Source organism: Urocitellus parryii, unplaced genomic scaffold, assembly GCF_045843805.1.
Source record: "Urocitellus parryii isolate mUroPar1 unplaced genomic scaffold, mUroPar1.hap1 Scaffold_71, whole genome shotgun sequence".
Lineage (NCBI taxonomy): Eukaryota > Metazoa > Chordata > Mammalia > Rodentia > Sciuridae > Urocitellus > Urocitellus parryii.
The window spans coordinates 1070875-1083074 of record NW_027554142.1 but is presented as its reverse complement, the minus strand read 5'-3'; the positions used below and the strand labels follow the sequence as shown (position 1 = coordinate 1083074).

The 12200-nt window shown below is 49.0% G+C and overlaps 1 pseudogene; it reads left to right on the top strand.

Annotated features, from left to right (window-relative positions):
- The first annotated feature begins 313 nt into the window (after positions 1 to 313).
- The window catches only part of LOC144252951 (phosphatidylinositol 4,5-bisphosphate 3-kinase catalytic subunit delta isoform-like), a 34081-nt pseudogene continuing 22194 nt past the window's right edge, over positions 314 to 12200 (top strand).

Below are 12200 nucleotides of genomic sequence, written 5' to 3'. Positions count from 1 at the left end.
GTGATGAGTCCCTCTAGGTGTGGCCTAGCTCTAAAGTGACCCCTGGTGTGTTGGGACTCTCAGCCTCACTGGAAGGGGACAGAACCTGCTACTTGGGTGTATGTTGATAGTAAAGCAAATAACAAAACCCCAAACAGTTCATCTGGGCCCAGGATTATCAACATCCAGGCAGCCTGGGATGGTGGCCAGTGGAGCTGCCTATGGCCTCCTTCCTGGCAGTTTTGGAGAGGTTCTCTTCAGCTTCTCAATCCCATGTTGGTTGGAGCATGGTCTTCCTGGCCTGTGCATATGTACCTTTTCTCTTACAGACAGATGCATTCCAGAAGCCCGTTCCCTTGGAACAGTATCCCGACTACACAGAATATATTATCCACCCCATGGACCTTTGTACACTGGAAAAGGTTGGTCTCCGTCTCAGAGCCTCCTGTCTTGGCCCCGGATGTGGAGATGCCAAGGCAGCTCCTCACTTCCAAGTTAGATCAGTTTTATTTGGAGAGAAGAACTCTTGGTCCTCTCACTTTGTTTCCTCTGTGACGTCCTTCCAGAGGATGAGGGTGTCCTGGGAGATGTGCTCACTGCTCTTCTGGGAGTGATTCCAGCTTCTACTTGAAAGAGCCACACTTCTAGGAATTAGTAATTTGATCAATTTGAGCCTTATATCCTCTTCTCTTTCTTTTGGAGGTGCTAATGAGAGCAGCAGGAAGGAAGAAGAGAACATTTAAGTCGCTAGGAAACCTCCAGATTAGCAATAAGGACGTGGTTTCTTAGAATTGGCTTCTCAGACGATAAGGCTATTTTGTTAATGCCTGAAGGTGTTTTTCCAAGTTCATGCTAAAATTCCATGGTGAAAATTATATTTGTAACACTTTAGATTGTGCACACCACCATGGTGCTGATCTCAATATGGGTAATGAAAAGTATCTATGAAGAGGACACATTGCTGGGTGTGTTGGTGCACACCTGACATCCCAGTGACTCAGGAGGCTGAGGTAGGAGGATTGCAAATTCAAGGCCAGCCTCAGCAACTTAGTAAGACCCAGACTCAAAATGATATAAAAATGAAAAGAAGGACTGGGGATGTGGCTGAGTGGTAGAGTGCCCCTGGGTTCTTCCCTAGTAGTCCCACCAAAGAAGAAGAGGATACATTTTTCATACTGTTGGCATAGTGTTGTGTGAAGTGGGGATGGTGATGTGTACTTCCTTGAGTTTTCAGGAGGCTCATGTGAGACCTGTCTTTATAATAAATACAAAGAGAGAAATCAACCTCTTCTAGGAAGGAACCTTTTAACAAATGACAGCTGCGTTAAGATGACAAAATTCAAGTTCTTGTGATGAATTCAGTGGTGAATTTTTTAAAATTGGGTCATAGATCTCCCAGGATCATGAGAAATGAGTGGATGAGCCTTAATCAATTTGGTGAGTGGTGGTGAGAAGATGGGGTGAGGAGCAAGTGGTTCTGCTGGGTATGGAGCCACTGCTTTCTGTGCCCAGTGGCTTCTCTTCTTAGAACACTAAAAAGAAAATGTACGGCTGCACAGAGGCCTTCCTAGCTGATGCCAAGTGGATCTTGCACAACTTCATCATTTATAATGGGGTGTGAGTGGGCGAGTGGTGCTTAGAGAGGGCACCCCGTGCCTGGTGTGCACTCTGCTGCCCCTCGCAAAGAGCCGGGCTGCAGAGTGGAGCATCAGGCTTCAGGTGACCAAGGACACTGTGTGCACATGGCCGTGGCATGTGAACGAGGCCAGTGCGACCTGCATGGTAAGGCATGAGCTGATGTCCACTGCTCCATGATGTGCGGTTTGCGCTCTGACTGTCATCTCAAAACTCCGTAATTGAAAGGTGGAAATGTCAGAGAAATGCACAGGTTCATGAGCACGTTCAGTGACTTGAGCACTTTCAGTGACTTGGACGGTTGCAGGTCCACACCTCAGGTCAGGTGGAGGCTTTTCAGTCCATCTCCTGTTTCTGCTGGAGCTCCGCTCTCCCTCCGTGGCCTAGAGTTCCAGATGGGCAGGTTGGGGGTGCTCTCAGTTTCAGGGCACACACCTTGTGTTGGGATTTGGCATGACCGAGGATCATGCTTTTGTTGTTGCCAGGTGATCTTTCACCTGATCAGCATGCCGCGCTCGGTCCCTTCCCCTGGTTAATGATGGATGATCCTGAGGTCTCTGTCTTGGAGTTCCATCTTTGGGTTGTTGTGGAGGAAGCTGCTGGGACTCCTGTGTTGCCCATGGTCTGGGCAGGTGTGCCTGTGGCTCTTGGATGTCTGGTGCTGGACCATCGAGTGGGTCATCTTAGCTTCAGGAGAACTCTTGTCCAAGTGTGTGTGCACAGGGCTCATGTCAGTGTGCTCCACGGGTGGGCATGTGCTGTCCAGCTGCCCCACATCCTGGCCCTGCCTAGCTTTTTGACATGGCCATTCTTGGGTGACGTGAAATGTCTCCTATGTCGCCAGGGGTTTTGATTTGCCTTTTCCCCATGGCCAGGAACTGAGTCATCATTTCATGAACTTCACAGTGATTTGTGTGTTAGGGTGAAACCCGCTGACTGTTCACTCAGAAGCTGGGCTGTTGCACTCTGTGGCTCACTGCCGGTGTCCTTGATGTGCTGGATCTAGTGCTGACGGTTGTGTTCATGGATTTGGAGGATGGAGCCTTCTGGCCAGAACTGAGGAGAATTTCCACTGATTTTCCTCTGGGCACCTTCCTTAAGTTTCTTTTCTGTCTGCCTCTGGCTGGGCAGGTCTCCCTGTCCTGCCCACCTGGTGCCCTGGTCTGCAGGTCAGCTTGTGCTTGTGCTCGGTGGTGCCTGCTGCTGACCCTCCACCTGCCTCTACCTCCCTGGCCTTCCCTGTGACTCAGCCTCTTGGCCTCTAAGACTCCTTTCCTGAGGCCCCAGGCCATTGGAGGTCTCTGACCTGGGCTCTCTACTGGCCTGGCTGCATCACCACGATTCCCGAGTGGTGCTGTTTGTATGTGCTTGATCTCTGCACCCGGAGGTGACTCCTCCAAGGGTGGGTCTGACTGTTGTTCCCTGTGAAAGAGTGGCCCAGTGCAGACCCTCAGCCAGCATTCCAGGGGAGCTCCCTTAGCAGGAGCCCGCATACTGCATTGTCAACTCCTTAGCCACAGGGCCAGGAGATAGGGGAGGCACTGGGCGGTGAGCACAGAGAGGCCCATCGAGCATGTGAGAGAGTGAGTGGGGTAAGAGTGAAGGAGAAGACTAGCAGCCACAGGGATGGCCAGTGAGGCGAGGGGAGCAGGGACTTCTGGTTGTTTGGAGAGGCTGCTGTTGGTAGCTCCTGGGGATTGTTGGTTACAGGGTCATCAGACCTAAGGAGTTGAATATCTAGGTCACGTGTGTGTGTGTGTGTGTGTGTGTGTGTGAGAGAGAAATCTCTTTGTCAACAAATGTCAAACTTCTGAAAATATTCGAAGGGTCAAAGAAAACATGACTTTTTTAACCATTTCATCCCCTGCTTTAGAGCAAAGGTGAGGATTTGGGTTAGACCTGTCCAGGTCTCCGCTTTGTTATGAGTGTCCTGGTGGAAGAACCTGACCTTGCCTTAGTTGATAATTGAGCTTGAATGCTCTTCCCTGCTTGTTGCTGGGACTCCTGGAGGACTCTTTGGAAGCCCCTGGCCCAGCCATGTGGTGACGTCCCGGCTGCCTTCTTGGGTTGCTGCAGTCTGGGGTGACGGGTACAGTAAGGTTCCTCTCTGGGACTTTTGAGCCTGTAGAAGATAAAACCTTTTTCAGATATTAATCCATGATCTGGGGAAAGCCATACCAGTTGCTTGGTTTTGGAAATGACCTTGAGGCATCAAAGACTGGTTGGTCTTGAAGGGCAGATAATTGGAACTGACATTTGAAAGCAGAAACTTTGGTCAGCTGCTGGAGGAAAGCGAGCTAAATGTTGTCAGGGGACATCTAACTGCAAGGCGGGGTGTTACAGTGTTTCCAGTAGAATTAATCCTATTTTCTCATTCCCCTAGGAAATCACAAATTCACGCAAATAGCAAAAATAGTCATCAAAATCTGTGAACACGAGGTATGTGTTTCCTGCCAACCTGTAAACCCGTCCAGAGCAGGGTGCTGGGATCTGAAGGCAAGGTGGGGAACCATGGCCACAGTGGGCTTGGTTGAGGGGCCGACCACGTCCCTGTATCTTGAAGGAAGTGAAGGCGACAAGAGAGGGGCCATGGTGTGATGAGCACCTTTGCCTCCCGGTGGCCTCAGGGAGAAGATGCTCCTCTTTGGTTTTCTCCCTGAGGTTCTGGCCACCGCCAGGGTTCTGAGCTCTTTTCCTGGTTGTCACTAGAGCTTGCTGTGTCTGGCCCTGGCTGCACAGCCTGTGGCTTGGAGTCAGTGTCCTTTCTGTCCTCCTGAAGATGAGGCTTGTGTGAAAGGTTCCGTAGGGTGGCCAGGGTGTCCTGGAGAAGCTGTCCTATGGACCCCCACAGGCTATGCTGGACCTGTTGGGTCTGTGAGCTCTGAGACTCGGTGTGGTGGGACAAGATGGCAACCAGAGTGACAGGGAGTGGCATTCTTTACCAGATCCCTTTGTAAGAATAGAAACAGACCCATCTTTGTGCGTCTGTCCCTTCCTTCCTAAGCGGACCTGCCTGGGATGGCTGGGGAGCATCCATGAGGCACATGCTTCTGTGCATGTCCACAGAGTGAGAAAGTAAGATTTTCTAAACTGCCTTTTCACCTGAAGTTTGAGTACTTTCTATTTTCTGGGTGATTGAACAATGGGAAGAACTGAATTTTTCATGGCTGCATAGTATCCACGGACATTTTTTGTCATTTGAGTGGAACTTATTTGTGACAGCACTTTACCTAAGGTGATGATGCAAGCCATTGCCCCACCATCTTGGAGTGCCCCACCTGCTTCTGGTGGTCACTTTGCACAATGTTTAGATACACTGTGACCAGGTCGGAGGATGTGAACACGGCAGAGGGCTAGGTAGATGCTTCCTGGTTGTCTTCCAGAAGAGCTGTTACACCTCACACAGCAGCTCAGTGGTGGTCTTCCCTCACTATGGTCACCAGTTTGCCTTTGTTGGATGACAGGTGGCTGTATGCCTTGTGCCTCTGGAAGAGCCAAGCAGCTGAGTAGAGTGGGAGGAGATGCCCCCTCTCTTCATTCACTTATGTCTTTGGTCACCTATTAAGTCAACCGGTTTTCAGTAAGTGGCCCCTGGCATGGTGATAGGTGATAAAGAGAAAATCGGGACTGCTAACGTGGGAGACAGTAGCAGCAGCTCACCATGCAGTGGGGGAGCTTCAGGGCTTTGGAGCCTAGTTGCCTGGGTTTACTTCCTGACCCTGCCACCTTGGTGCTGGGCCCTTGGACAGGTTCCTCAACTTCTCTGGGCCTCATTTTCTCCTCCTGAAAAATGGTGATAAGAAAAATCTCCCCTCATTGGGCATTGTTGAGTCGATCCTCAGCGAGCACTCAGAAGGCCACCAGTCCCCAAGTCTTCGACAGCTGTTCACTTGTGTGGATACTGTGTCATCTGGCTCATTCCGTGTTTTTTATTAACCCTGGGGTTGGGAACCGATGGCACCCTTTTCCTTACAAAGAAGAGGGGAGGATCAGGGAATATGAAGCTAGGAAATGGTGGCAGTGAAGTTGGATCAAGGAGCTTCCTGGCTGTATATTCTGAGTCCGGAAGTTACTCAAAAAGTGTGCTGTCTTCTGCAGGAAAGGAGTTGGATTTTTGGTTTGTTGTCACTGGAAATAAAGTAGGGATGGTGTGATTAGAAATGGAAGTGGAACATGATGTGTTGGGGGACAGAGCAGCCAGAAGGGCTTGGAGAGTGGCACTGGTACCAGGGGAGCTGAGTCCAGGGTGCACGTGACCTTGAGGTGCTTCAGGCATTTAGGTTTCATTGTTAGTTTCTCAAATTGGCATGACTGGTATTGGGGGCCCGGGAACTCTTGGTCAAGGGAGCAGCACCCCCCCCAAGTGTGACAATCCAAAATGCCACAGACCTTGCCAAGTTCCTGGGGCGGGGGAGGGGTGAGGAACCTGCCTGCAGACCCAGTGCAGGGAAGTCTCTGGAAGCGTTTGAAGCAAGTTGAGATTTCTGTGGCTCTGGGTCCCGCGTGGGGAATGCGCTGTTGTGGGGCGAGAGTCTGGGCTGGATACCTGGGGCGTCCTTGGTCCAGAATGTGATGGTGGTGCCAAGGTTGGATCTATTTCCAAGGTGTTCCCACTGTGTCCCAAATCATTAAAATCATTAAGCAAACTATGAGCCTGCAGTCCCATCTCCTCAGGGGTGGGAGGATTCCTTGAGCCCAGGGTTCAGGGACAGCCTGGGCAACACAGCAAGAACTCTGTCTTAAAAACCAAATCCAGCAAAGAGCCAAATCACCCCAAAACATTCAAATAAAAGCATAAACACTTAAAAAAAACCATCAAGAATTTATGAAGGCCTCCCAGATGTGAGGCTCCTGGTTGACATATTCTAATGTATTTTTGTTTTACAGATGAATGAAATTGAAGTATGTCCAGAATGTTATCTAGCTGCATGCCAAAAACTAGATAACTGATTTTGCGAGCCTTGTGTAAGTTGGATTTACTTTCTTTATTTCATTTTCTGAACTCTGTCTTTGATGGCTCAGTCTTCTCCAGGGGGCTTAGGAGACGAAACTTTTTGATGAAGTTTTAATACGTGTTTTTACTGATAAAATGACCTAGATAGAATAAGCCTCCTAGGCTGTTCGTGTGTGAGAACTAGTTAACCTGGGAAAACTGCAGAACCCAGAGTTGAAGGGAATTTGGTACGAAGGTGGAATGCAAGCAGGGGGAGGTGTGGGATGTGGGATGTGGGGAGACAGGACATGCATGATGTGGGTGACAGGGTGCATGAATAATGCTGAGAGTTTTATGAGTATTGATGAGTGTGTCATCCACAAATCTTCTTGGGCCTGTTTTAAGAAGGTTAGAAATCATTCATGGATTAATGTTATAGACTCTCCAGTCCATGGTGCTATTTTTTTCTTTCTTTCCTTTTTTTTTAAATTAGCAAAGAGCAAAGTTCAACTTTTTATTGAAAATGTTAAGAGCTGTTAAATAGACCAAAGCTTATGCTTGAAACTTGGATTCTTGGTTTCCATTTTCTTCTCTGGGGCAGAGGGATGAGGTGAAGGACCACCTGCTGACACAGCACCTGCTGCTACAGCGCCCTCACCAGCCCTGATGATGCAAATGCAGCTCTCCAGTGTGGACATTGGCCAGGGCCTTTGCAGACAAACCAGGCCAAAAAGATTCAACATTTACACCACCTGCCTCAACAAGGGTATTGATCTTATCCTCTGTGACAGTCACCTTGTTCTCATGAAGGATGAGGGCAGAGTACATGCCAGCTTGGGGACAGAGGCCATGGCAGGCTGCAAGGTGAAGTGAGATCTTCACCCCAAGCGGCCTTAATTTGTTGGAAGGACCAAGTACCTTGGTGGCTTCTGAGGAGAGAACAAATCATGGTTCTTACAGGATCTAAAGACACCTTGATTTCTCACTGTGGATCTGAATTTCCAAAGTGGTGTTTATTTTTTCCCTCTGGGATGCTAGAGGTCAAAGCCAGGGCCTTGTGCATGTCAGCTGGTATTTTGCAGAGAGAAGTGGTGTGGGGTGGGTAGAGGGGGTGGGAATGGAGGGCTGGAGGGGCATGACCGGGCAAGTGAAGGGAGAATCAAAACATGCCTATGTCCCTTTGGGCCTTTGGAGATAAACACCTGAATACCTGGGGCTCAGTGGTAGAGTATTTGCCTAACATGTGTGAGGCCCTGGGTTCTATCCCCAGCACCACATAAAAAAACTAAGTGAACAAAATAAAGGTATTATGTCCATTTACAACTACAAATATTTTAAAAAATGAAAAGAATAAGCACAGCCTCTGCTGCCCTCTGTGCCGGCACAGGGCACATCAGCCCACACTTGGGGGGGGGGAGTGGGCATCAGGGCTCTGTGTGGTATAAGAAGGCGAGTGCCTTGCTCACAGCCATCCAGGTGACACCAGAGCCAGGACTCCAGCCAGGTTTTGTTGTCCTCGGATTCTGTCCCCTCCCCATTAGAGCCCTCCCCAGTTCTGTGCAGGCACCATGGCCCCCATCTCTAGGGAACCCCACTGGAGCCCCTGTGGCTGCCTTCTCCCTGCCGTCTCGCCCTCCCCAGCTGGGAAGTGTGTCTCACTGCCAAATGTGTGCCAACTCTGGGTTCTGTTTTTCTTCTAGAGCAATCCACATCCATTAGTCTGGGCAAAATTGAAGGGGTGTCCATTTTTGCCTGCAAAAGCCCTGAGGGATAAGGACAGGCAGGTCGATGCCCATTTCTTTTGACAACACAACAGGTGGGCATTAAAAACAGGCTTTGAACATGTAGCTTCACCCGAACCTTTGACATTGTCACTGGATAAGAAAAGAGGTGGAGGGTACGGCTATTATTTTTATTATTATTACCATTTTTTAAAAGTTGATTTTTCCTCTTGTTGTTCGCTGGTATGGCTGTGATTTGTTTACTGTTTTGATACAACCCTTGATCTCATAGTAGAAAATGATTTCCTGTGCTGTGTTAAGCCTGATAATATGTGAGCTCCAGTTTTTTTCCAGGTACGTTAGAAAATAATCTTATGTTAGTGGATTTGTTGATCTAACTGGCATCGGAATGGATTCCTGGGCTATTTTAAGTGCTGCTGTCCTTTTTTATTTATTTATTTATTTTATTTTTCCTGTCATAAATTAAATCTCTGTGAAAATTGCTTTTCAAAATAATGCTTTCAGGGATCAGATGTATTTTCCCAGATTGCTGGTAAATGAATCTCTTATCATCCTGCTGGGTAGTTCCCTCCTGTTCCCTTTTCTCTGGAAATTACCAGGGGCTGCTGTTTTGACAGGTGTGACCTTCCCCTCCCAGCATCTCTGCCCTCCCTATTTCCGCCACATACCGGAAAGTGCCTTTCAGCTAATAGCAGTTCCCTTCAGGGCAGAGCCCCTGCGCTCAGAACAACAGGTAGACATGGATGAGCAGGTTTATATTGCAGTCCTCTCCTGGCAAGATCCGTTAGGGTTAAATGAGGCACACGCCAGACTGCCCCTGCCCCTGCAGTTTGGAGACTACATAAGGGAGTCTGTTTAAATACATGCAGCACAAATTATACCCCACACGGAATACACAGAAAGAAGTTTGTATTTTGAAATTTTGCTTGAGGTCTTGCAGATCAAAGAACAGTGTGAATTCCAAAGTGACTCACTTCCTTATTAGGAATCCCAACAGGAGACCAGATGGAAATTCCTTGATAGGGTACTCGGTTTGATAGGAGGTATCATATTTGGATTTTAATGGCTCTTGTTGGAAATCTGCTGAAAATTCTTTTATTAAATTTTCATTCAAAGAAGTATACATTTGGAGCCTGCTCAGCCTGGGTGCTGGGTGCTGGGGACATGGGAGTGAATAGGCAGGCAGACATCATCGCTGGGAAGATGGGTCACACCCAGGAGTCTGTTGGGCTAGCCATCTCCATCAGGAGGTGGTGGTGGGCCTGGTGCAAAGGTTTGTGCAGAGTGGACAGCAACAGCAGAGGCTCAGTCAGGGAAGGGTGGTGAAGCTGGTGTGTGATTAGAACAGGGAGCAGGGAGAAGAGGATGGTGGGAGACCAGGTCCCAGGGGTGGGAAGGAGTTGTTGTTCTTATTTGAAGAGCTGGAAGAATCCGTGGCTGTTGGGAAAAGTGTAAACAGCAGCCGTACCCCAGAGAGAAACCCCAACATGGCGTCTAAGGACTTCTTCTTCCTACCTTCTTCTTCTCTGCAGTGGCGCGAAAAGTTCCCGCCCTTGTGAATTCTCCCACTGGCCCCAATTTTAAACCTCGCTAGCGGGAACCTTAGCCCCAATGAGAACTAATTCCTGGGCGCGGGAACTGATATCTGGAAGAACTTGCCAATAAACGGGTGTCCTGCCATTTGTCTAAGCCCTACCATCTCCCCTTTAGTTCTATATAAGCACACAGCTTTTTGCAATAAAATTGGAATTCTCCCGGTGAAGTGTCTTTGCGTGGGGAATTCTTTCAGTGGCAGCCTGTTGATCCCATGTCCTGATCAGAGTGTGGGAAAGTGAGCAGTCTTGGTGGTTTAGGATGCCTATTCTGTAGGCTGGCACAGCATGGGGATGTGCACTGGGATGTAGGTGACAGGGATAGCAGTGCTTTCCCCACATACCAAGTGCACCAGGAGCTGAGTCAATCATCCAGCTCCCTCTTGTGGGACCATCCTGCAGAGACCTCTTGGTCCTTCCCTTGCCAGCCATCCGCTGAGAGTGGCTTAGGTTGTGAGAAGTATGAGTGTGGGCTTTGCTCCACAGTGGGCAGAGGCTGTCCCCACAGCTTGCAGGTTCAGTCTTTGATTCTAGGTGGGAGCCACTGGGGAGCCCGGCAGTTTGTGTTAGTTGGTGAGACTGCCCTACCCCTCTGAGCGTCTCTAGTACCCTCTACCCCCGCAGAGTGACTGTGTTGCCCTGTTGGTTTTAACTTGGGTGAGGGGAGCCCAGGCAGGGGGTTTTGTAAAGACCATCCACAGTGCTGCAGTGACAGAAAATCCCTAAAATGTCCAGCTGTTCTCTGAGTGTCAGAAATGACCGGCTTCCTGTGTCCTGACACCCACCTTTATGCTCATGCCTGCTGGGGAGGTTCTCCCCAAGGAGTCCCTCTTTCCAGGAAGGGTTGCTGCCTCCCCAGAGGCTGGCACAGGGGGAGGAAGGCTCACAGACAGCTGCTTTGGTGGGACCAGGCAGCATGAGTCCAGGCTCATTGGCACAATGCCCAATGCACTGTCCCCTGCTCGGGGAGCTCAGAGGTGCACCAGAGGCCAATGCACTGTCCCTTTCTCAGAGAGTTCAGAGGTGCACCAGAAGGCCAACCTACTGTCCCTTGCTTGGGGAGCTCACGTTGGGGTGGAGGAGCCAAAACATACACCTGAACATGTCCAAGTGAAGTAGATCGGCGGAGGGAGAACTCAGCACGCAGCTCCTGTCAGCTTAGTGAGTGCTGGCGTGGGCCTGGGGGCCTCCTGCCCAACTCCAGGCATGTTCCACGAGTCCCATGTGTTCCTTTTGTCTTTGAGAAGAATTTGCTTTTTTTTTTTTTAAGTTTTATGATAGACCTGCACATGTACAGCCAAGTTAAAAATTTAGGAACTGGGTTGGGAGTGGTGATGCTGGCCTGTCATACCAGCTACATGGCTAAAGCTGGAGGCTGTCTTGAACCTAAGAGTTCAAGATCAGCCTGGGTAACAAATCAGGATCTGTTTGAAAAAAAAAAAAAAAGACTATACGACAACAACAAAAACAATGAAAAAAGAACTATTTTATTAAATACTTGCAGATTTTTTTTTCTTTTTTGGGGGAGTTACTGGGGATTGAATTTAGGGGCACTTCACACTGAGCCACATCCCTAGTCCTATTTTGTATTTTATTAGAGACAGAGTCTCACTGAGTTGTTTAGCACCTCTCTAAATTGCTGAGGCTGGCTTTGAACTTGTGATCCTCCTGCCTCAGCGTCCCCAGCACAGCTGGGGTTATAGGTGTGTGCCTGGCTCAGAATTTCTTTTTAAGCTAAGATTAATTGAGTACTGCCTGTGCACTAGGTACTATTTTAAGTGTTTTTATTTTTTATTTTTTGGCAGGGGGGGGTGTTATATCTTTTTTTTTTTGTAAGTTGCTTTTATCTGTTCTACTGATAAGAACTCGGGGGCCCAGCAAGGTCAGTGCTTTGCCCAGGTGACTCAGCTAGCATGTAGCCAGACTGGCTAGAATCATGAGAGTGTAACTCTAGCCCTTGGGCTCTGTAGGGTACTGCTCGGGACCTCTCATGACATGTACTCTCCCAGAGACTTTATATAGTAAAGCAGATCTAATTTCCTTTTAAATATTTTCTAGGCTCGTTTTGAGGGAAAGAAGCACTTTGCCAAGGCCTCTTTGAAGGCACCTAGGAACTTGGGAGGAGACAGTTATGTACTTGAAGCAAGCAAAAGTCTGGGCAGAAACGGGGTCACAAGATGTGGCTGCAGGCTCAGGAGTCCCTGGTGGTGCATGGCCCTTGGCTCAGGTCCACTGTGTCTGCTGCACTGGGGAGGTTTGGGGACTTCACCTCCTATCAGATCTGCACTGTCCAGCCTGAGTGTGACTGAAGAGAGGCCT